The following is a 27,740-nucleotide window of genomic DNA, read 5'->3' as shown; positions in this document are numbered from 1 at the left end:
ATTTGTCAAGGGTAAACCCAGGGTTGTAATGACCTGTGTCCCCAAATCTCAATAATTCCGCTCATTTTGTAGGGACAGTTGCGGAGGAATGTCACCAGACCTTGGTATGTCGACAGCGGCTGTTCCCGGCATATGACAGCAGACATCACCTAGTTGAACAAAATTCAGACTTTAAATGGGGGGTTTTCTTTCCTTTGCGGGGAGAGAAGGTGGTAAGATCACTCAGAAAGGAACCGCGTCTAATGAAGTGCTAAGTTTCGAGAACATTAACTATGCTCCCGAGTTAAAACATAGCTTGTTGAGCGTCTCTCAGATATGCGACAAAGGTTATTCAACCCACTTCACTGATAAGGAATGTCTGATCTTAAAGCCTGGCATTGTCATCCCAGAAGAATGGATTCTTGTTAAATCAAAGCGGGATGGAAATGCCTACATAATTGACATGAATAGCAACATCCCTGATCAAGTCACTTGCCTCTTTTCAAAGGTCTCCGAACAAAATGCTATGTTGTGGCATCGAAGACTCGGGTATGCCAATGCAAAGAACCTGAATCGTCCTGCAAAAAACGAAATGGTCTGTGGTCTTCCAGTTAGATACTTCATAACTTTTGAGAAATGTGTGTCATGTTCCCAGGGTAAACATCATCGAAAACCACATCTGCCAAAATAGGTTAATTCAATTAGTCAAGTGCTCCAATTGTTACACATGGACTTATTTGGTCCGGTCAATGTCCTAAGCATCAAAAGAAATTCATATTGTATGGTTGTGATAGATGATTTCTTGCGTTTTACATGGGTCTTCTTCTTATCCAACAAAGTCGGGATTGTTGATCTGATTAAGAAGTTTATTGTGATGATTGAGAATCATACAAACCACCGGGTGAAGGCGCTACGAACTGATAATGGAACAGAATTCAAGAATGCATTTCTTGACCAATTTTGCGCAGAAAGGGAATTGTGCGTCAATATAGTTCCGTTCGCACACCCCAACAAAATGGTGTTGTTGAGCGGAGAAATCGAATGATGCAAGATGTTGCAAGGATGATGCTTTGTGATTCCAAGCTTCCTGTCTTCTTTTGGGCTGAGGCGATCAACACTGCATGCTATGTTCAAAATCATGTCTTCATCAACAAAGTTCAGATGAAGACTTTATATGAAATTTTATATGGACACAAGCCATCAGTCAGCCACTTCCGCGTATTTGGTTGCCCTTGCACCCTTCTTCACCTGGAGTCCAACCCTAAATTTAATACCAAAGCTTACTACTATTATTTTGTGGGGTATGTTGCTCGCACTGCATATAGGGTCTATAACAAGAAGACAAAGCAAATTGTGGAATCCTTTGATGTGTGCTGGTTGGAGGAGAATGAAACGGATGCTAGAGTGGCTCCTGATTGGTTGTCTGATTACACATCATTATTCAAATCTTCTTGTGTGTCATATGACGACCTATCTGGTTCTACTTCTGGCTCGAAGAAAGTAATTGAAGATGAAGATGCAGAGGTTGTTTACAAACCGCCAATGGTTTCTTCTATTAATCCTTCAGTGGAGTCATCTGTTCAAATTGCTTCTCCAGAATCTTCAAGTCAACAAATTGCTCCAGATGTTGATGCTACACCTCTTACTCCTATTGAAAGAGAGTTCATGACCAGAGATGCTTCCGCTGTAACTCAAACACTTATGGAACTACTCTTTCCTGAACAAATTGCTAATGAGTTTGTGTCAAATCCAACTAATGATACTAATTCATCTGCAGTGGATTCCTCAGCAAATGATGGAGCTATCAACATTCATAATCTTCCCGTTTCACTCAATGATATCAGCTAGGAGATCCCCTCCAGAATTCAACGCGATCATCCGATCGAAAATGTCATTGGCCAGCTGGGTAATGGTGTGAAAACAAGAAGTCAGAGTGGAGATGTAAATACATGTGTCTATTCTTACATTATCTCTCAAATTGAGCCAAAGAATGTAGAAATGGATTTGAATGAGCCCAGCTAGGTAGATGCTATGCATGAGAGCTGAATCAATTTGAAAAGCTCGGGGTTTGGATGTTGGTTGAGTTACCTAAGGGCAAGAAGTCTCTTGACACACGTTGGATCTTTCATAATAAGCAAGATGATTCAGGGATAATTGTACGAAATAAGGCTAGGTTGGTTGTTCATGGGTTCAGACAGATCGAGGGCCTTGATTACACTAAAGTCTATGCTCCGGTGGCTCGCCTGGAGGCTATCCGTATCTTCCTTGCATATGCTTCCTACATGAACTTCACAGTATATCATATGGACGTCAAGACAAATTTCATGTATGGCAAGGTGAAGGAAGAAATCTATGTTGATCAACCCCTAGGGTTCATTAACTCGACGTTTCCCAACCATGTCTATAACTTAGACAAGGCTTTGTATAGATTGCATCAAGCTCTTAGAGCTTGGTATGCGACTCTCACAAAGCATTTGCTCGAACATCGCTACTCGTGAGGCACAATCGACCAAACCTTGTTCATAAAGCATGTTGGTGCGGATCAAATCCTGGTGCAGATCTATGTCGACGACATCATCTTCTGGTCTACGTGTCCGTAGCTGTGCAAAGAGTTTGAAGGTGTTATGACGAAAAGGTTTGAGATGAGCTCATTGGGAGAAATGACCATGTTTTCTGGGGCTTCGAGTCCAACAAAGATCAACCGAGATCCTGCTCCATCAAGCAAAGTATATGGAGGATATGCTTGAGAAGTTTGGGTTTAGAGATGCAAAACCTGCCCTGATACCGATGGCAGAGAGACCCCTGCTGACTCCAGATACTGACGGCGAATCCGTAGATCAAACTCACTACAGATCGATGATCGGTCCGTTGATGTATTTAACTGCAAGTCAACCAGATTTCATGTTTGCAGTTTGTCAATGCGCGCGTTATCAGGCTAATCCTAAACTTTCACATCTTATTGCTGTCAAAAGAATTTTTCGGTATCTCAAAGGCAGCCCAAAATTGGGTCTTTGGTATCCAAAAAATTCTGAATTTGATTTATATGCCTTTGTTGACAGTAATTATGGAGGTTGTGAGCTTGACAAGAAATCAACTTCGGGAGGGTGTCAATTCCTTGGTGACCGACTGGTGTCATGGCATTGCAAGAAACATCACACTGTCTCAACCTTAACAGAATAAGTAGAATATGTTGTTGCATCTGATTATTGCTCTCAAGTCATATGAATCCAACATCAGCTATTGGATTACGGTTTGAATTATCAAGAAACCCCTATTTTTTGTGACAATGAGGTTGCGATTCAGATTACTAAAAATCCAACCCAACATTCAAAAACCAAGCACATTGACATCAAAATTCATTTTATCAAAGATTGTTATGAGCGATCGCTCATTTGGCTAGAGCAGGTTCCCACTTCTAATAATGTGGTGGATCTGTTCACAAAGCCGTTTAACAAAGCTCGATTTGATGTGCTTGTAGGATTTTTGAAAATGATTCGTTTTGAGGATTAAACTTTTGTTAGGTTAGTTTAAATTTGTGCATGTTATTTTCATTCTCACCCATGCACAAATTTAGGGGGAGAAATAAGCAAAAACCAAACTAAAATATTAAAAACTCAAAAATCCGAAAACATTAAAAATTCATAAAAACAAAAATTATTACTGATAGTTTCTTTCTGTAGGTGATGTTTTGGGAAGTGATATCAACTAAGTGATAATAGACAATCTGAATCTGTGTAAAATCTGAATCTATGTAAGGTACCAAAGCTGAATTGTCTAGGCTCTGTGTTCGATGTGCTGGTAGGCACGAAAGATATTTATGGACTTGACTAGGCATAAATGAACTTAAGGAATCAAATGACTTGATAAATCTTGACCTAGATAGTTCCATTTTGTTTGACAATACGTCGCTTGGGTAGGTTGAGCATGGAGATATACATGGGAATCTACCGGTCACATTAAAAGAACCAGTATCTAGAACTGTGGTTTAATTTTTCCTTGATGTACTGACGCATGTCCTTAATTCTGGTATTGATGGGGCGACTGGGGAATTCTGATATATTAGGTTTGTAGAAAGTTATTTTCTTTCTTTCTTACTGTTAGTTATATGTTGCCTCCTCTGTGTGATCGAGAGATACGACCTAGACTGCAACATATGCAACTCTGTCTCTCTGCATCTTCTATCTATGCTATTGTTTCTGTCTGTTATCCATATGATGTCTCCTTTGCATGATTAATAATCCGACCTGGTACACAGCATGTGTACCATTCTACTTCTCAATCCCTCTAAAAATTATAGTCAGTCATATGTTTCACCCTCTACGTGATTGGAAGAGATCTGACCTGGGTGTACAACATATGCATTCTAAATCTATCATCTCTCTGAATAATTGTCTGCTCACCTAAAGTAAGGAGTATCTCGGAAGTCCTTGATTATTGGGGTATATTAGGAAGCGGCAAACATGTTCTAGTACAACTAAAATCGAATAATTATAGGTTGTCTGTAGATCGCGCTGGTCAATTTAGGTGGACAACAATATCCTTGGTCGTCGTCAGCTGAATGGTCCTTAGGAGGTTTATCTAGGAACATAGGATCAAATTGTCTTGTCACTTATAGAATGTCAAAATTTTGTCACAATTTTTCGTGCTTAAGTGGACCATAATACCAGTGATCAACCAGATCTATTCATGAAAGGGGAGGTATCGATAAATGGACAAAAGTTGTCTAACAACTTTGATCCTACATCATAAAATTATTATTAATTGTAGTGAAGGTGAAATTAGTTTCAATTTTCAAATTTATTCAGTTTCATTTAATTTTATTTTTTATTTTTTATTTTTAGGATGATAAAATTAAGATTTTCCTTTAGTTAGAAATCATTTTATTTTTTATTCATTTTATTTTATTTTATTAGTCCTCAAAACGTTTTATTTTTAAAATTATTTTGAGTTTTGGGCTTCATTTTTATGAAATCTGGATACAGCCCATGGGTACTGGGCTCGGGCATGGGTCTAGTACAAAAGGAAGAGTTCTCCTCCGTAATCACTTTCTCCTTCACTTTTTCATACTCAACCATATACTGCTCCTTGTCTCTCACATCTCTGAAAATTTTTGTGATTTTTTTGTGAAATTAATCGTTGTATCTCAAAGGTATGATGATTATGATCCTAGCAAAGCTAATATCACATCAAATCATTGAGTTTTCAGGGTTTAATCCTCGAAAATCTTATTGTTAGTGAGTTTACGGTCAGACCAGAGCTTACGATCCAAAACGACTTACGGTCTAAAACAACTTAGGGTCCAAATCGGCTTACGGTCGGCTTACGGTCCAACCAAGCTTATAGTCTTCAGCTTACGGTCCTGAGCTTACAGTCTTGGCTATTTTGACCGTAAACTTGTCCTTAACCAATAAAATTTATTTTTTTTTATTTCCAAGGAAAATTTAATTTGTTTCAATAAAAAAACAAAATTTTAATTGTTAAATCAAAGTCTTTCTCACTTGGCTTGGTTTATGCAGCATAAGATGGCAAGCATGAAGTTCGCAGACAGTCACAATGTGGCTAGCATCTTGGCTGACCCTCGTGCTTCTCATGCAGAGTTTATATCAATGATGCATGGATTAAGGGAATGCTTCCTGGCTACTGCACTCACTGTAAACCCAACCATCCTTCAAGGGTTGATAAAAGAATTTTGGAGTTCTGCAAAAGTGATGAAAGGAGATGATGGTGTGATTTCTATTCAAGCGACAATCAAAAAGTGCAAGGTGATAATTACTGAGCAGTTCATCCGGGATGCTCTCAAGATTGATGATCAATCATCCTTTCCTACTGAGATTGAGGCCAAACATATTGAAATAGTTTTGATCAAGATGGGTTATGAAGGTGACTTTCCTCCAATAATCAAGAAGCTGCTTCCACCCTCCTGGAGAATTCTTGCTCATGTATTTCTGAGCTGCATATCTGGGAGAAAGTTAGGATTTGATGAGATTTCCTCTCGTAACACTCAAGCCATAATTGCTCTGGCTGCTAGTATTGACTTCAACTTCTCAAGGTTTATATTTGAAGAGTTGTCTGCCAATGCCAACAGAAAGGTCAGGGAGAAATTCATGTTGTATCCTAGATTTGTTCAAGCGTTTATTGACGAACAATTTCTGGAAATTATCAAGGCTAGAGACACTCTTGACATGAAGTCTCTTGTACCAAACACAGTAGCTCTTATCAAGAAAAATAGGAAAGGAAAGTTCAACATTAAAGGAAAGTATCCTCTTGAAAAGTTTGGTATGTTCGCCGACTCTAGTGGGGCTTCAGAATCTCATGAATCATCAGAATGTGTCTCCTCTGAAGAAAATGTCATTTTGGAAGATGATGTGATTCTGATCTTTGATAATGAAGAGAATGTGGTCACTCCTAGTGCTATAGTGGCCGAAGAACATGATTTACAATTTGTGAGAGTTAATAGTGACTATAGTGAAGGAACAATGGAGGTTTTGACTAAAACTGAAGAAGGAGAAGATGTTTCTCTTGAAAATATTGATTTATCGGGATTTGACAAAGATGATATTCCTATGAATTTTGGATTTAATGACAACCTTTTGCCAAATGATGAACTCGACAATTTTTTCGACAATATCGATGATGTTGCTCATCAAGCAACGGAGATAAGGGAGAAAAAAGATGTTCGAGAGACGACGCCTCCTACTTCAATTCAGATGGCAGATACTTCAATTCTAGTGGATACATCATCAAGCATTCCTCCCCTTGATAATGTTGTTCCTACCACTGAGCCTCTCGTAAGTGATCCACTTACGACTCTGACCTACCATCCTCCTTTGAAAAGAAGAAGACATGATCCAAGGCCGGGAGTGCTCACTCCTAAACAAGCTCAAGCACTTGAAATTCCTTTTTCAACTACTTTTTCCTCTGCATCATCTGTACCAACACAAGAAGGTCCAAGCTCAATTCATGAAGTTGGTGGTTCATAAGCTGATCAGAGATCATCTCCTACCACGCCTTCACACGATGCTACATCTGAGAGGCTGGCAATGCATATGGTTCAGCAACTAAGTCCAATGCCTTCTTCTGATGGTAAAGGTATTGATGGGTTTTGAGCATTCTAACACTTCCTAAGTGTACATGCAACCCTAATAAACCTTGGATCTATGTTTGTCTAAGATACATGCAAATAATTATTTTTCCAAGGTTCATATCCTAACTAGCATGGCATGGGGAACATGATTCAAATAAAGCTAGTAGAAATACTTACCTTTGTAGTTATAGTTGATTCCTTGGAGTTTTAGAGCCTAGAACCAATAGTGTGGATGCCTCAAATGGAAATCACAAAATCACCACAAACTTGGAACTTTGAGAGAATAGTCACTACTATCTTGAAATCGGCCCTCTTGCTTTACTCACTTCAACTAGTGTGATTTCAAGAACCAAAGCCTCCTTTATATAGTGTGGTGGATTAGGGTTACATCCATGTAAACCCTAATACCCATGTCTCTTCATTTACATGAGATCCATGGGTTAAAGCTCCATGGAGTATCCATGGACTCTCCATGCAAGCCTAGCCCATTCCAAATAAGCATTAGCCCACACTATATAAATATAGAGGCCCATATTTAATTAGTAATATCTTTGATCTCTAAATTAATCCTAGATTAATTATAGATCATTACTAATTAAATAATATGATCTTATATTAATATATCAGAACTTATAATATGTTAATAAATCATAACTTGTACTATTCTCAAAAGATTATCCATAAATTGTTCGGGTGAAGTTCAACCCAAATGGACCATGCCAGGTCGGGTCAAGTACATACCAAATATAGTTATGGACTTAGACACTATATCCAACAGTCTCCCACTTGGATAAGTCTAATAACTATAGTTGCAAGTATGACTTTAGGAACTGATCAACAATCATAGCTCTTTAAACTCTGTTGAACTAGAATGCGCCATTTTAGATAAGTGATCATATAATCCTCTATTCTAGATATGAACCGGACAAATACATGGAACATCGTCTTACTTATTGTCCAGCATTTGTTTCCCGATTTCCGATTTGTTTGACATAGATCTTAACTGAACACATCAATTTAGTTCTGACCGGGCCCGGTACATAGGTCAAAACAAAATCATCGAGGGGCCCAGATATCAGCTTCTAATCCAAGAAGGAACAGATAAACTTCGACTCATATGTTTGTTCTACCACTCATTGAATTATACACAAAGGCACGTTTTATAACATCGAGTTACCAATGCGTTTTCGTACAATCAATGCATCACCAACTCGTAAGTAACAAATCATATCTCTAGGTTTGAAGACTTATATGATATTACCGTCTCACGATCACTCGAGATAAATTCCATGAAGTGATTCTAGTGAGCCTGGGTTGAGTCCAATGCTCAGAACTTATGAGCACTCATGATTGTTGTAGCCATGTCCAACACCTTAGACCTCTGCAACCAATCATGACAGTCTTGATTGATACCTACTTCCGACGTATGACCGACTGTGGAGATTCGAATAATATGATATACCAAACATAATTATTCTGGAAGTCAAAACATGCAAAAGAAATATAGTAAACGATCGACAAGAGATAGCAACACTTTATTCATAAATAAAACACCTTTTGTTCATCATCTAATGTCAATTACACTTTACAAATTTCATAATTTATCTAACTACTAAAACTTATATCATCTTTCAGCCCTATGCTCCGAGCAGGCTGGAGATGCTTAACCCTACTCAGTCCCTTCGTGAGGGGATCTGCTGGGCTCTCATCCGATGATACCCTCTTTGCCACGAGGATTCCTTCTTCTATGCGATGTCTGATAAAATGATATTTTCTGTCGATGTGCCTGGATCTGCCATGATCCCTTGGTTCCTTGGCTAAGGCAACCGCACTATTGCTGTCACAGAAAATCTCCATTGGCTCCTTTATAGCTGGCACAACTCCAAGGTCTCCGATGAAGTTCTTTAGCCATATAGCCTCCTTTGCTGCCTCGCTTGCTGCTATATACTTTGATTCACAAGTGGAATCAGCCACTGTCTCCTGCTTGGAACTTTTCCAAGTAATTGCCCCTCCGTTTAGGGTAAAGACCCAGCCCGATTGAGAGCGGAAATTATCCCTATCAGTCTGGAAGCTACCATCACTGTACCCTACAACTCCCAATCTATCACTCCCACCAAGGGCCTTAGACCTTCGCAGGTACTTGAGGATATTTTTTACCGCAGTCCAGTGTGCTTTGCCAGGGTTCCCCTGATACCTGCTAACCATGCTCAAAGCAAAAGCTACATCAGGTCGATTACACATCATAGCATACATGATCGATCCTACAGCTGAAGCATAAGGTAGTCGACTCATTTCTGCTATCTCAGCCTCAGTACTAGGGCTTTGTGTCTTACTCAGTCTGGCGTTACTTTGAATGGGTAACTCACCTTTCTTGGAGTTATGCATGTTGAATCTTTTCAACACTTTGTCCAGATAGGTGCTTTGACTATGTCGAATTAGTCTTTTAGTCCTGTTTCTCAAAATCCTTATCCCTAGGATATAGGCAGCTTCGCCAAGGTCCTTCATAGTGAAACACTTCCCAAGCCAGGACTTTACTTCCTACAGGGTTGGGATGTCATTTTCTATGAGTAGTATGTCATCCACATACAGTACCAAAAAGCTGACTATGCTCCCACTAGCCTTGATATAGACACACGATTCATCTTCACTCCTTGAAAAGCCAAATTCCTTGACTTTCTCATCAAAGCAAAGATTCCATCTGCGAGGTGCCTGTTTCAATCCATAAATGGATTTCTCGAGTTTACACACTCTATTGGGGTGCTCTGTCCTGACAAAACCCTCTAGTTGAACCATGTAAACATCTTCAGCCAACTTTCCATTAAGGAAAGCGGTTTTGACATCCATTTGCCATATTTCATAGTCATGAAATGTAGCAATGGCTAACAGAACCCTAATAGACGTTATCTTGGCCACTGGTGAAAAGGTCTCATCATAATCAACTCCCAGAATTTGAGAATAACCTTTTGCATCCAGTCGTGCCTTATAAGTGTGTACATTACCATCCATGTCGGTCTTCTTCTTGAAGATCCATTTGCACCCTACAGTCTTACGACCTGGTACATTCTCAACCAAGTTCCAAACTTGATTGTCATACATGGATTGTATCTCGCTATCCATAGCCTCTTTCCATTTCGCAGACTCGGGGCCTGCCATGGCTTCCGCGTAACTATTAGGTTCATCCAGACCTACTAGTGTCTCATCACTAATAAGTGTCTCACCTTCCGCAGTAATATGAAAACCATAGTAATGCTCAGGTGCATTCCTAACTCTCGTGGAATGCCTCAGAGGTACAGACTCGTCAATTGGCTCACCAGGAGTTTCCTACTCAAGTTGAGGGCTAGGGTTTGAAGTTCCATCACCACTTGACTCTTGGAGTTCTTCAAGGTCAATTTGCCTCCCACTTTCTCCTTGGCTTATGAATTCTCTCTCACAAAAGACTCCTCTTCTTGCTACAAAGACCACATTATCACTAGGTCTGTAGAAGAGGTAACCAAAGGATCTTTGTGGGTAGCCGATGAAAATACACCTCTCGCTTCGGGGTTCTAGCTTATCATGAGTCTCACGCCTCAAAAAAGCCTCGCAACCCCAAATCTTGATGTGGTCTAGTTTAGGTACTTTACCAGTCCACATCTCGTGAGGAGTTTTGGCAACTTTCTTTCTAGGGACTAGATTAAGGATATGGGCGGCAGTCTCTAAGGCATACCCCCAAAATGATATTGGTAGCGAAGCTCGACTCATCATGGAACGAACCATACCCAACAAGGTTCGATTACGCCTCTCAGCTACACCATTCAACTGTGGTGTCCTCGGAGGTGTCAATTGTGAGACAATCCCACATTCCCTAAGATAGTCGAGGATTCTAACACTTCCTTAGTGTACATGCAACCCTAATAAACCTTGGATCTATGTTTGTCTAAGATACATGCAAATAATTATTTTTCCAAGGTTCATATCCTAACTAGCATGGCATGGGGAACATGATTCAAATAAAGCTAGTAGAAATACTTACCTTTGTAGTTGTAGTTGATTCCTTGGAGTTTTATAGCCTAGCACCAATAGTGTGGATGCCTCAAATGGAAATCACAAATCACCACAAACTTGGAACTTTGAGAGAATAGTCACTACTATCTTGAAATCGGCCCTCTTGCTTTACTCACTTCAACTAGTGTGATTTCAAGAACCAAAGCCTCCTTTATATAGTGTGGTAGATTAGGGTTACATCCATGTAAACCCTAATACCCATGTCTCTTAATTTCCATGAGATCCATGGGTTAAAGCTCCATGGAGTATCCACGGACTTTCCATGCAAGCCTAGCCCATTCCAAATAAGCATTAGCCCACACTATATAAATATAGAAGCCCATATTTAATTAGTAATATCTTTGATCTCTAAATTAATCCTAGATTAATTATAGATCAATACTAATTAAATAATATGAATATATTAATAAATCATAACTTGTACAATTCTCAAAAGATTATCCATAAATTGTTCGGGTGAAGTAAAACCCAAATGGACCATGCCGGGTCGGGTCAAGTACATACCAAATATAGTTATGGACTTAGATGATATATCCAACAGGTATATCTTTAGAAGAAAGCTACTCTGGAGATGATGATCCGTCTGTGCCCGAGCATAGGAAAGAAATTGGTGTCATGAACCAGAAGATTATTGAAAAAGATCTTGTAATCAGCCAGCACGCCACTCGAATAGCTGATCTTGAGGCAAACAATGCTCAACTAATTATTCAAATTGATGATCTTGAAGCTGATAAATCACTAAAGACAAAGCAAATTTCCAATCTTCAGACTCACTTTGGTCTCATCACTTCCAGTTACTTTGATTTGAAGAAGAAATTGAAAGAGGAACTAGGTGACAAGTTTAAGTCCTCAGTTGATGAGTCAAGGATACATCTGCCTTCCTAATCTCCCCTGGTTGTGCCACCAACCATTCAAACATATTGAGTTGTAGATCGTTTTGAAGTGGAACCAGTTCAAGCTCCAAATGTCGTAGCTTTGAAACGTCCCATATTGGCCAAAGAAGCTGAGAAAGGTCAACTCTTGTTTAAAAGTAGCTCATATCAAAATGCTCCTGGAACTCAGCCAAAAATCACCGTCACAGACCTTCAAGAAAAGGATTTTAGAGACACATATGGTGATAGGTTAGGAATCGTCTCATAGGGCTTTCATGATACGCTAGACATGTGGCTCGTGAGATGCAAGAGTGGCAACACAGAATACTATAAAGATTTTCATGATTTCCATTCATGGACCAGGGTTGATCTTACAGCATTATCATAAGCTCCTTTTGCAAATCCTTCACAAAATGCCAAGGCAACACAATTCAAGCTCTTTTTGGAAGATTAAGTGGCAAAGGGTTTCCCTTCGATGAAGACTGCAGAGTCAATCATCAAACTATACCCAAGTGTACTTGATCCCAAAACTAAACTTCATATTTGAACTGTGATGTGGCCTGCTACTAGTCAAATAAAACACGTTACTGTGCTTCAGAATTATCCAGATGGATCATTGACACCCATGCTCTACTGGGTTTTTGATGAAACTACAGCCTCTACTGTCATAAAAATTTAAGATGGATGCATTCGATTATATGACAAAAGATATTTGTTTCAGTTTGGGAGATGGGATATTCATCAGTTGAACCTTCATCAAATCAAGGTTGCAGAAGAAATTTTTGAGCCAACTGCTAAAGTATATACTTCTGTGGTTGCAAATATCGTCAATAAAAGGATGTGGAACGGGGAAATCGGTAAATCAAATGTTCTTCTTGTTGAAAAGGACTAAGTCAAGATAGTTCCAAACCAATGGGGATTTGAAAGGTCTTATTTTGTGGTTTGGGCTAGGCAACTGAATTTATAGATGCTATAGGGCTTTTGTTTGTGTTCATTGGAGTGTTTATGGTCATGTCTATGTTTACGGTCTATTGTGACCATAAACATGTTTACGGTCTGCCTGACCATAAATAGGTTTACGGTCAGTCTTAATATATATAGCTTGTCAGAGTCTATCAGAGTGGTTGCCAGTCAGTTGAGTTTACAGTTATCAAGTTGTACTTGACGTTTTTCAGTTATTAACATGTGCAAGCTTGATCCTTATTCTTCTTCTAATTATTTCTTACTTTATTTGATTGTTTGATTGATCACTGGTTAAGATCCTTGCATTGAGGACCTTACAGTGGGGGCATCTTTTTTTTTGGATCTAGAGCTGGTGGGTTTCTTCTTGGGGACATATGACTTCTGGTGGCCTTCATCGGATAAGGTTACCATCATTGATTGTCCACAAATGATGGTGTTCACCCCTGGTGGCTCATCAACTCCCCAGCTCAAGTGCATACACTCAAGCTTAGGCAAACACATTCTTGAATGTGGCCTTAATTTTCAAGTCACAACTATTGCATATCGTCAAACCCCATTCATGAGTTCGTGTCGTGCTACTTAAGAAGGTATGCCTTCGTCCTTTCATAAATTGATCGAAGTATCTTCAATGTTTAATGATGTTGAGAAGATTGCTCCATCCAATGAGTTGCTACATCTGTAAAAAAATAGAAAAGATTCATGTAAGGCATTGTCATGGGGTAGAGGAGGCATTTGAAGCATGGAAAAATAGTAGTATTCATTTTGATGAATCCTCACAAACTACTACTCTTGTCAAACTTCCAAACCCTAGTGAGTCTCCACATTCTTGTTTTTCTTTTCCCCCTTTCTAGCACATCCCCTCGTCTCATTCTTGTGCCATTCAGCTGCCTCTCGAAATCCTGGATCGAACACTTCCACCAGTTGTAGCACATATTGTTCAAAGCTAGTATAACTACATAATTTTTTTTAATTCCTGAGAGCTCATGATACCACCTTCCATATCAATAAGCACAAACGTTTCTTAATTCTTTTATTTGGAACGATTTCTTTCTCGGTCTCTCTTGAACTCACATCAATGCTTCGACCTTGACAACTCATATGGCTGAACACCATGAAAAATGAAATAAATTATTAGGTTTTAATTGGATTGAAACTCCTAGATTCTTTTGAGAATCATTGAACTTTTCAATGGCATGTTTAAATCTTGGTTGTGCCCTCTCAAGTTTGTGATTGGGATGCCGAGGATCACAAACAAGGTGTGAATAACCATGCAAATTAACTTGGTACCCTTAATCTTTATTACCTAATAGATGTGCTGGTTACCCACGTGCGCTCCACCGATCTATGATAAACATTAACTCACCCTTTTCCACCCTTACTTGTCCATGTTAGTGTGCCGGTTACCCACACACGCTCCACTAACGACTTCCTAAGGTACAAAGTGTAATTTCATGGGATAGCACCAAATTCACATTTTCCTAAAGTAACTAAGAATGAGAATTTATAAAAATTTTAGTTACTTTATATTTTCATTATACTTTTAATGGGAATTATAGTCCTTGTCCTACCGGTTCGGCTAACGACCCTCCAACGGTTAAGAAAGCGGTGGGTGAGAGTAGACACCCATTAAGCTTCCATTTAATAGGCAACAACCTTATACCCCCCTTATAGACCGATTTCGTGAATGAGGCCTACTAACAGTAAAACCGACTTGCTCTTATACATATATATATATATATATATATATATATATATATATATATATATATAAACTTATAATAGTATAAAGTATAAGGGTTGAATTTTAACTTTTAAAACTCTAGGTTATGGAATTAAAGTTTTCTAAATCGACTTTACAAATTCTAAAACTTGAGGGTAAGTTTTGAAACTATTGAAAACCTTTCATATTCATAACTTATGAGTTTTATAGTTTCTTAAAATGAAGACTCTTCATTTTATGTAACCTATGGTTCTTTAATGTCTTTTAAAGAAGTGACTTTTGGTAATCCATAACTTGAGGACAAATTATGGACTCCATCAATAACATTTAGATCAAGAATAATATCATCAAACAATTTGCACATAATTCCTATGATCATACTAAAACTCATAAGCATGAATATTCATCTCAACAACTTCAAGAATCATATAAACACATATAAAACTTGAAATTTTGATAATAACCATTGAAAATGGATTAGCATAATCATTACACCACCAAAAACAGGTTTTATAAGTCCAAAACAGTTTAGGGTAATGATTCTAGCCCATTTCCAACAACAAAACTCAAAATTCTGCACACAGGGGCTCCTACTTGTCAAGTGCAAGAACCCACTCGACAAGTAGGATGCATTTTTCCATGAACTCGTCGAGTCCCCCCATGGACTCGGCGAGTTCACTATCCAGATTGCAGAATTCTCAACTTTTTCAAGCAGTTTGCATCAAATACAAATAAAACAAGCCTAGGCTTTAATACCAATGATGGGTTTTGAGCATTCTAACACTCTTATGGTGTACATGCAACCCTAGAAATCTTGGATCTATGTTTTCTATAACATTCATGCAAATAAGAATTTTCCAAGGTTTTCATTCTAACTAGCATGGCATGGGAACTTGTAATACAAAAACTAGTAGAATGACATACCTTTCTTGTAGCTTGAATTCCTTAAGACCTTGTGAGCCTAGCACCCAGTGTGATGCCTCAAATGTTTCACACAACACCAAAAACCCTTGGAATAACTTGAGAGAAGAACACTTAATCTCACAATCGGCTAGCCCTCACTCCTTTTTTCTTAGTGCTGATTTTTCTTGCCTACGGGGTCCTTTTATAGCGTGTCACATCTAGGGTTACACTATGTAAACCCTAATGTGCATGGCCTTTTCGTTTCCTCCATGATCCATGGGTTTTAACCATCGTGGAGCATCCATGGAGCACCCAATGGGTCCTAGCCCAATCTAGTGAACCATGAACCATAAGCCCACTATATCAAATGGATGATTTACAAATCAATCCCCATATATTTAATTAGTCTCATTTTGATCACAAAATTAATTCCAAATTAATTCTTGATCAATACTAATTAAATAACATATTAATATATTAGAACTCATAATATAATAATCAACCATAAGTGTCATTTTCTCATTATGTCTATCCAATTGTCATGATGTCATGCAACCCAAATGGACCATGCCAAATTGGGTCAAGTACATACTAAATATAGTTATGGACTTAGACACCTTATCAAACAGTTTCACTATGGTGGATCGAACTGGGATTTCACTCTCTCTGGCATAAGAAGTTGAGGTTTTATTGTTGCATGGATTACTTTAAATCCAACATTATTACTTTTCAATAAAATGGAATTGGCATTAAAGAAAAGTATATCTTAATTCCTTTAACTCATATTTACGTGTATAAATTTATCTACTTATTTTTATGAAGTCATATTTATTTATGAATTTATTAGACTTCAAATATGATTGACATAATGCTTTCTAATGTATAAATACTTATTTCTTGAGCTTAAAAACTATGTTTTCTCAACCCTTAGCCTTCAAATATTTCTGATGGTTAATATGCACATCTTCATGTAAATCCACATGAGGTCTTTAAGTCTAGTTGATGTAGCTCTAGATCATAAGTAAAATGCAATGGCTAATACAATCCATATTTAATAGTTTCTTGATAATAAACAGTGTAGAAGTACATTGTATTATATATACTTAAGTATCACCTCATTATTCCATGATTTTTTATTCATAACATATGACTAACTTGTCATAAGGCATGCTTGGACTCTTTTGGGGAGCATTACATTATCATAGTATCTTCAAATAACCATAAATCAAGATCCCTATTTCAAATATGTAACACAACTATGAAAGTTAGTGGGTCACCTAGATCTATGTGATTTCTATAAATTTTTGTTAAGGTTCTTACAAGGTTGTAAAAGTCGTTAGGCAGTGGTCGGGCGGTTGATTAAGTTTAAGAGACTAATCAGTCTAGGCGGGGATTAATCGACACCTAGGCAGAGACCCTTAATTATAATATAATTTATATTTTAAAAATGAAATATTACCTATATCCTAACAAAATAAGTAAATAACTATAAAACATTGGCATATTCAATCATCTAAATATTTCAGTCATCATATATAATAATGTTTACACTAACTGCGAATCTTTTTAATAGTTTTAGTCATCAAACATCATAATTTAATCACCTAATATCTTAAATTTGACTAATCAAGGATTTTTTTTTTTAAATTTGACTGTCTAACGTTTTTACTGGCTTAGACCGTCTAGAACGCCTAGGTTCGCCTACAGATGCCGAGGACCGACTCCGCCTGACTCGACCGACTAACATTAATTGTAGAAAGTAAGAGGTCGATTAGCACCTAGGCACCGCATAGGCCGGTTTTTACAACACTGGGTTTTTGATATATATATATATATATATATATATATATATATATATATATATATATATATATATATATATATATATATATATATATATATATATATATATATAGATCCGGTAAAAAAAAAAATTTTGTAGAAAGGTAACAAGTTTTTTTCTACATATTTTTTTAACGAACAAAATAAATGAATCACTAGATGATTCATTTGTACGATGATTCACATGAAAAAATTCCCAAAAAAACATATTTATGATTAATATTTAAGTAAATTAAGAAAAAATTCACTTTTATGACAATTTTAGTGAATAACAAAAAAATCATTGTATATATGAATCATCGAGATGTTTTTTTTTTTCTTGTGAATCATCTTACAAATGAATTATCTAATGATTCATTTTGTTTGTTCGCGAAAAAAATATGTAGAAAACAAAACTTCTTACCTTGCTACCTAAAATTTCCTTCTTATTTGATCTTGACTATATATATATATATATATATATATATATATATATATATATATATATATATATATATATATATATATATATATATATATATATATATATATATATATATATAAACAGCAAATAATCTACTCCTAACTACCACTATATCATGTATTTCAAACATAACATTATAATATACTATTTCATTCATTTCCTAAAAGTTCGTTGCACTTTCATTAGTAGGCATAAATTCAACAATTGGGTCTTAAAAATGCAAATTTTACATTATGCACCTTTGTTATTAGAGACTCTACATGTACCTCTTGAATATATATACCATTTTATACTACTCCCATTGAAGAGTTTAAAGAAACCTAGTATGTGAATATTTAACTGTTAATATTTAACTGTTTGGGTACGGTATGAATAGATAGAACCGACAATCTATGAATTTGGGGATAATCGATAAAGAAGAAACTTGTAGTTTACATGTCAAGTTTTCTTAACTATGGATTATACATTTTATCCAAACAACACCACACTAGATACCTTAAAGTAAGCTTCCTTCTCATCAAAATATAAAGAGGATTCTTCCGGAAAATCTTAAAATATGCTCTGCTTAGGATGTTGACTACCATTTGCAATACACTAGATTATAGCCCGCGTTAAATGCGGGAAACGCATAAAAAACATATAACTGTTTATAGATATTGTATAATGATTATAAATAAAATATATGATTATTGGTATTATTGAAATGTGCAGAAAATATGTGACATCCCCAAACCTATTTCCGTTACAAATCCCATTTTCACTAACGGAACGTGTCACTATACGTTATTTTATGTAATATTTGGAATCATCAATATCCGAATATCTAAATTTATGCATGGCTTAATATTATCATAAGAAATATAACTCGTGTGTGTTAACCCCGTTTAACCTAATAGAGTTGTTTTACCTTTTCAACCACTTCACCCGGTTAAAAAGTTTTAACCCAGTTAACTTTAAACATCGGGTAGCCGTGTATTGGGTGCGATACCCGAGACATATACAATGGGTGTGCACAACATTTGAACACTCATTTACCACACATCCACTCTCCCTCTCTCTACTTTCTCTCTCTAGACTCGAAAACGACCCCGATTCCGCTAATTTCCGGCTTCCAAACGTAAGTACTCATCCTCTATCTTATTCTAGGCATGCTTCATTGAATTTGAGGGCCAAAAATCATAGGAATCAAGGTCCAAAGAGGAGTTTACGGCCTAAGAAGCTCCTTAGGCCGTAAACCCCCAAAACCAAGCCAAAGACCAAGTTTTCCCTTCTTGTAAGTTAGTATACTAATTAAGGCATATATCTAGAAGGGTTTGGACTTTAAAACACAAGAAAATGATGCCTACAACGGAGTTTACGGCCCAAGCTTGTGCTTAGGCCGTAAACCCCTCAAACACCCCTTAAATCTATGTTTTAAGCCCCAAAAACACTACTAGGATGTTTGGTAAATTAGACTTGACTCCAAGGAACACTTAAATGCATCAAACAACTCCATTTGAGGCCAAAAAGAGGAGTTTACGGCCTAGCTTAAGCTTGGGCCGTAAACACCCAAATTTTTGTGTCAAATAAGTCCCTAAACTACCCTAATGCATGAAAGGAATTTATCTAAGGCCTTTGGAAGTGTGTTGTACCATTAAACATCTCATTTTGATACCAAATGAAGAGTTTACGGCCAAGGATGTTCTTGGGCCGTAAACTCCCCAAAAATTCATGCCAAATTGTTCCAAACTCACTATAGGGCCTTCTAGGATTTTTCTAAGCCATATGGGACCATGTTGTACAAGTAAAACCTACATCTTGAAGGGTCTATAGGAGTTTACGGCCTAAGAACAAGTCTTGGCTGTAAACTCCCCAAAAATGACACAAATTATGATGTTTAATCCTTCCCTCTTGGTCCAAAACACACAGCACTAAATTAAGGAAGTGAGATAAGGCCCTAAACACACATTTTGGAGTGTCACAAGAGTTTACGGCCAAGCCTAGGGGGCTTACGGCCGTAAACTCCCAAAGAATGGCTTTTAGGCCATAAACTCTAAGAGAGTGAACTCAAGGACCCTCCCGTAAATCATCCATGGCCTTGTACCACTCCCGGGAACCCTTTCTAGGCCTTAAAACCCCGAAAACGATGCTAAAATGTCCAAATACTATAATGAAAAGCATAAGATGATTAACTTCTTGCAAAATACATATTTCATATGACACTAGGGTCCTAAAAGGTGTTCAAGTGGTTATTTGGTACCAAACGCTCAATCGACACTTTTACCCGATTTACCCGATTCACCCGATTTCCGCGATTTCAGGTGAGTTCATACCCCTTAATGAACCTTTCAAATGTTTTAAATGTTTTAGGGGGGAGATACAAGTTGCTCATGAATGTTTAAGTAAAGTTTTACAGAACGATTTCAGAGTTACAAGGATTAATCACATGTGATTCATTACCTTTAGTTCAAATCACATGTGATTTGTCCTTATGCCTTCTAAACAGGTTTCACTTTTTTTTTCAAACTATTTTAAACAGTGAATCAGGATTTAAATGTTCTTTTGGAAAAATACTTTTATTTGATCAATTTACTTATAAAATGTAACCACTCTGATATATTTATATAAGTAAGACTTGGAGGACTTAGGACCGATATCTCGCCTTATTTCCTGTTCTTGTTTGATTGTGGGCTTAGGGTAGTGGTTATCCGTCCGACTGTCGTTGATTTCTTAGTTATATAATCTGTATATCAGTATGGATTACAAATATTACTGCTTTCAATTAACGATAAAGTCACTAACGTGCAAAGAATCATTCCCACAAAGGTAACCATAATAGGTATGGTTACGGTTGCTACAGCTACTACTCGCTAAAGTCATTACTATCTACATTATAATACTCACTAGTACTAGACGATACACTAGTAAGAGAATACACTATGATCAACACTAAAAGATTACTACACTATAACAACAGAGAAAACACTAAACAAACAATAATACACTAACCCACTACGAGATACTCTATTCGCTATCCACTACGCCCGGAGTTTTCCAGCAGGGAGACGACTCTACATGTATAGATCTATACGGGGCAGACGCTATTACATCCCGACTGTTAACTCAGTCCGCGCCGTACAGGCCCAGGGATGCCACTACTTCACTTCACTATGCATGACCAGGAAGGTCATGGGATCCTCTATTATCCTCACTACTAGTAATATACAAGGAATACACTACAACTACTCTAAAATACTACACTAAATGCTAAACTACATCCCGAAGTAAGTAAGTATCTATCACTAAAGGAAGCTCGCACCTCTATCATTGATCACGGGCTTAACTTATCCTATCACGTTTGTTATTTGGAATTTGCCAATGTATTTTTACAATATACTGTTTTCAAAGAAACAAAGAATGCATACTTTTCACAGATTGTCACTTAAAATGTATTTCTGGAAAAATATGGGATTTTTCTAAGTTTCTACTACTTATGAATATAAATGACACATTTTCCGTACAAATGCTTTGTATACAAAAACTCACACTAAACTCTTATGAACTCACCAGCTTTATGCTGATAATCGTTTTCAAAATAACTTGTATCTTCAGGTCAAAGATAGACAGGTACAGACGCGGCATTTTTGGAGAAGGTGGAGCACACAGGACCCATCTCTTGTTTTTGTTTTACTTTTGGGTGATCGTTAAACATTACAAAACACACTTGTAATTAAATTCACTATGTAAATGCATTGGTTGTATGTTTCTTGTTTTTACTATTATGCAATTGTGATGATACTGTTCACTACGTCATCCATCCCGAAACGTATTCCGCCGTTATTGGTTTTGGGGTGTGACAGATTGGTATCAGAGCATTGTTTATAGTGAATCAAGTATATCAACCTATAAAAGGTATACAAACTATAAACACTTCGGGACTAAACCACTCTGACCAAGAATATATACTGTTAAGTATCTAAAAGATCTAACTAAGTATATATATACTCACATCACTATAAAACACAGGAATCCGTATTATCCTAGAACAAAACGAAAGTATTAAGATTGTTGGGCAGCGCAATTGGGTTTAGAGACATATAGTCACATTCAGGATGATGTAGCCTGATCAACTACGTTTTCCTGGGAGTGACTAGCATGTGCCTAAGTTTGGTTGTGATGTTGCAACAAGTCTAAAACTTACCAACAATACCACAATAACGCTACCATAAGAATACTATAGGAGTATTTTGTATCTCTAGATTATACGTATGTGTTAACAAAAAAACGGTCGTTACTAGTAGGACAATAGTTGCTAAGTGGATACACCACGATTACATGTGATTAGGGCACTATAGACTCAGAATCTGCAGCCTTTGCTTCATTCCCTGTTCTTGTTTGATTGGGGGTCTGAAGTTAGGGTGGTTTATTCGAAGGACTATCTTGCTTCGATTACATGTAATCGGTATGCACTATGCAAGTATTGGGTCAACTAGTAATGATTCATCCTATAAGTATCTTAGAGTAGTACGTCTATTAATCTTCTTTTCCCCCTCTTCTCACGTAGATAGCATGGCTGGCTTCCATCTACCCGGTGATCCGTACTTTCCAAACCAGGGCAATGGAGGGTGGCTCGAAGAGGAGTCAGACGACGATCACCCTATTCCTTTGGATGATCATCATGCTGAAGGCTTCTCGGATAGCTCGAGCTCCGAGCCGGAAGTCAACAACCAACCTCCTGATGCCCCGAACCCTAACCCCCGACCGGCATTTCAGGGCCCCACTCCTATGTGGGCAATATCCTTGCGTCGATGGAGCGAGGAGCAGGGTCAGCCTTTACCTTACAATGGAGACCGAAGTTTCTACAACATAAGCGAAGGGGGATCAGCAGATCGGGTTTTGCCCATCATGATCCGAAGAATTGCCAGGAATGTTGAGCAAAGTCAAGCTGCCATTGGTCGAGTTGTAGAAGTGGATGCTAACTCAAACCTCAACACTGTTCGCATTCGCCAACTCGAAGAAGCCATGGACAGGACAAGGAGGACCAACGAGGCTCTGCAGCATCAGCTGGCTGCATCCCGAGCTGAAGTTAGGGAACTCCGAGCACGCCAAAGGACTCATGATCGACACCTTCAAGAAGTTATGCGTCAATTAGAGGATCTGAGGGTTCGCCCGACAAGCAATTGTCGCCAGTAGAAGACATCTAGTTACCTCACTCTTTTGTTTAAAGGACTAGCCTTTTACCTCTATGTTCCATAGATCTCTTGTCTGTAAACATTCCTAGTTTAAAAGTACTCTAGTTGAACCTCTAAACTGCCAACATTTTCTCTATGGTGTGATGTAAGACCTACTGCTAGGTCAATTTTCATGAACTTCTGTTGCATCATTAATACCAGTATATTGGCAGATGATTACTATAACTCTTACCCTGATCTTGGATTATGTTGATTTAATCCATGAAACACTCTATTCATGTTCGCAATAGGCTCTTACTATTGCTATCATTTCTATGATCTTCCAGTGAAGGATGCCTCCACGAAAGCGTCCCAACAGAGGAAGACCTGAAACTCAAACCCCTCCTCCACCACCTCCTCCTCCTCAGTTCGATCCGGTGTTGTTCCAAACGGCTGTGACTGCGGCTGTAACAGCAGCCATGGCCCAAATGAACTCGGGCGATGCGAGTGGTGGAAATTCTAGATTTGGTGAAGTCCACCAACGAGTGCAGGGATGCACTTATAAGGACTTCATGAATTGTAAACCTGCTTTCTTTGATGGTACCGGGGGAATTCTGGCATTGTCCCAATGGTTCGAAAGAACCGAAGCTGTGTTCGAGATGTGCTCTTGTCCCGAAGAGAGCAAAATCAGGTTCGCTACTGCTACCCTCACTAACAGAGCTTTGTCATGGTGGAATGGCCATGTCAACGCACTCTCTTTGGTCACAGACAATGCCATGGGATGGGACACTCTAAAAGATCTTATGAGAGGAGAGTACTGCCCTAGGGGCGAAGTTCAGAAGCTTGAGGAAGAACTCTGGAACCTCAAGATGAAAGGGACCGACATAACGGCTTATACGGCCAGATTTTGCGACTTGGCGGCTATGTGTCCCAACATGATCCCCTCTGAAAGCAAGAAGATTGAGCGTTACATCTGGGGTTTAGTGCCCCCGTATCGAGGAAATGTTCTGGCTTCACGCCCTGCCACTTTTGAAAGCGCCAAGGAATTGGCCCAGAGTCTGATCAACCACGAAATCTCCTCCACTCCAGCAACAACAACCACAACAACCACTGCACCATCCGGATCATCTGATAGAAAGAGGAAACGATGGGATAAGAAGAAAGGCAAGAAAACTCAAACCACCCCCAAGGATCAGCAAATTGTGGCGGTTCATGCTGCCACCATCCCAGCCGCACCAGCTGCTCCAGTCCCACCAAAGGCTTACAGTGGGAACTTGCCTAAGTGTCCCAAGTGCCCTTTTCACCACAACGGTCCATGCCGTGAATTGCAGTGTTCCAACTGCGGACGGAAGGGCCATACTGTCCGATTTTGCAAGGCCCCTCCCAAACCTATCACATAGGTTCCTGGTACGGGGGTGACCCCGACGTGTTATGGCTGCGGTGAAGCGGGCCATTTTAAGAAGAACTGTCCGAATGCTGAAATTGCTGGGGGAACTGGAAGGTTACTTGCTATCGGTCACAATGAAGCGGTAGCCGATCCCACGGTGGTCACGGGTACGTTTCTTCTCAACAACTCTTATGCCTATGTCTTATTCGATAGTGGTGCAGAAAGAAGCTTCATAAATCAAAACTTTAAACACTTACTCAAACAAACCCCCCAACCACTAAAAGAAACATTCGTCGTAGAAATGGCTAATGGGAAGACAGAAAGCTCTAATGAAATCTATATAGGTTGTACTCTCACGTTAGATGATCACCCCTTTTTAATCGATCTTATACCAGTCTCAATCAAAAATTTCGATGTCATTGTTGGTATGGATTGGCTAAGTCTTCACTACGCCGACATCCTATGCTCCGAGAAAGCCATTCGCCTGAACTTTCCGAATCGAGAGACCCTATTGATATACGGAGATAAGCCAAGTACAAACCTTCGTATCATCTCTAGTATTCAGGCTCAGAAATACTTGCGCAAGGAATATCGCGCCTTTCTTGCTCACGTCGTCGACACTAACCAGAAATCGAAAGAGCTAAAAGACATTCCTGTAGTATGCGATTTTCCTGATGTCTTTCCGGAGGATCTTCCAGGCCTACCTCCCAAACGACAGGTTGAATTCAGAATCGACCTAATCCCAGGAGCTATTCCCGTAGCTAAGTCGCCCTACCGTCTAGCGCCCGCCGAAATGCAAGAACTATCCGGTCAACTCAACGAACTGCTCAGCAAGGGCTTTATAAGACCGAGCTTCTCACCTTGGGGAGCTCCAGTCTTGTTCGTGAAGAAAAAGGATGGGTCATTTCGGATGTGCATCGATTATAGGGAACTCAATAAACTCACGATCAAAAATCGCTATCCCCTCCCTCGTATCGACGACCTATTCGACCAACTCCAAGGAGCAAGTTACTTCTCCAAGATTGATCTTAGATCGGGGTATCATCAGTTACGGGTGTTAGAGGAAGATGTTCCGAAGACAGCCTTCCGAACCCACTACGGGCATTTTGAGTTCGTAGTGATGCCCTTTGGACTGACTAACGCCCCCGCGGTATTCATGGACTTGATGAATAGGGTATGTCGTCCATATCTAGATCAGTTTGTCATCGTCTTTATTGACGACATACTTGTCTACTCTCGAAGCGAGGAAGAGCACAGAAATCATTTATGATTAGTCCTGGAAACCCTGCGATCTGAGAAGTTGTATGCAAAGTTCTCTAAGTGCGAGTTTTGGATCCGGAGAGTTGAATTCTTAGGGCACGTGGTCAGTAAAGACTGAATCCACGTAGACCCCTCCAAAATCAAAGCTATTGAGAACTGGTCAGCACCAAAGACGCCTACGGAAATTCGTCAATTTCTAGGCCTCACTGGCTACTACTGTCGGTTCATCCAAAATTTCTCTAGGATTGCGAAACCTCTCACCATGCTAACACAGAAGGGTGTATCATTCGACTGGGAAGAGAAACAGGCGAAGGCATTTCAGACCCTGAAGCGAGCCCTATGCACCGCACCAGTATTATCCCTTCCCGAAGGGACAGAGGATTTCGTCGTATACTGTGATGCATCCAATCAGGGGCTCGGTTGTGTCTTGATGCAACGAGGCAAGGTTATCGCCTATGCCTCGAAACAGCTAAAGAACCATGAAGTGAACTACACTACTCACGACCTCGAGTTAGGAGCGGTCGTCTTTGCATTAAAAATCTGGAGACACTACTTGTATGGGACGAAGAGCGTGGTGTACACTGATCATAAGAGCCTCCAACATATACTAAACCAAAAAGAACTCAACATGAGACAGCGTCGATGGGTCGAATTACTTAACGATTACAACTGTGAAATTAGATATCATCCGGGGAAAGCCAACGTAGTAGCGGACGCCCTGAGCAGAAAAGAGTATTCCGGACGAAGGACCAAGTCGTTGACAATGACTATACATTCACATCTATCCACGCAGATCAAAGAGGCTCAGCTGGAAGCTTTAAAGCCTGGAAACATGACGGGAGAATCCCTGCGCGGAATGGATAAAAATCTGGAGGTTAAGGGTGACGGAGCCTATTACTTTATGGACCGAATCTGGACTCCACGCCATGGAGGTTTCAGAGATTTGGTTATGAGGGAAGCGCACAACACTCGTTACTCCGTCCACCCGGGTTCAGATAAGATGTATCTGGATCTCAAAAAGCTATACTGGTGGCCAAACATGAAAGCGGAGATCGCTACCTTTGTAGGTAAGTGCCTTACTTGCGCGAAGGTCAAAGTAGAATGTCAAAAGCCATCAGGACTCCTCCAACAACCAGAAATACCAGAATGGAAGTGGGAGCGAATCACAATGGACTTCATCACCAAGCTGCCCAAGACAGCAGGTGGATTAGATACCATTTGGGTCATCGTGGACAGGTTGACCAAGTCCGCCCATTTCCTACCCATCAAAGAAACGGATAAGATGGAAAAGCTCACTAGGACTTATATAAAAGAAATAGTGCGATTGCATGGCGTCCCTATATCTATTATATTAGACAGAGATAGTAGATTCACCTCTAGATTTTGGCAATCATTACAAAAGGCACTAAGGACGAGGCTGGATATGAGTACAGCCTACCATCCGCAGACTGACAGGCAAAGTGAGAGGACGATCCAAACCTTAGAAGACATGCTGCGAGCTTGTGTGATCGACTTCGGGAAATCGTGGGATACACACTTACCTCTTGTGGAGTTTTCCTACAATAATAGTTATCATACGAGCATTAAGGCAGCTCCATTCGAAGCCCTCTACGGCCGGAAGTGCAGATCCCCTTTGTGCTGGGCTGAGGTGGGAGACACTCAGTTAGCCAAAAGGACGAGTTCCTGACAGCTCCCTCACTGGTCCAGAGATCATTCGAGAGACGACCGAGAAGATTGTGCAGATACGTGAACGACTAAAAGCCGCTAGGGATCGACAGAAAAGCTACGCCGACAAACGAAGGAAACCCTTGGAATTCCAGGTCGGAGACCGGGTCCTTCTGAAGGTCTCACCCTGGAAAGGCACGATACGCTTCGGGAAGCGTGGAAAGTTAAACCCAAGGTACATAGGGCCTTTTGAGATTCTTGCTAGAATCGGCCCTGTAGCCTACAAATTAAACTTACCCCGCGAGCTAAGTAACATACATCCTACCTTTCACGTCTCAAATTTGAAGAAATGTCTGTCTGACGAGACTCTTGTGATACCCCTCGACGAGATCGAGATCAACGAGAACCTCA

This window comes from Lactuca sativa, chromosome 4, assembly GCF_002870075.4.
Source record: "Lactuca sativa cultivar Salinas chromosome 4, Lsat_Salinas_v11, whole genome shotgun sequence".
NCBI classification, from domain to species: Eukaryota; Viridiplantae; Streptophyta; class Magnoliopsida; order Asterales; family Asteraceae; genus Lactuca; species Lactuca sativa.
Note: the sequence above shows the minus strand (reverse complement) of the source record.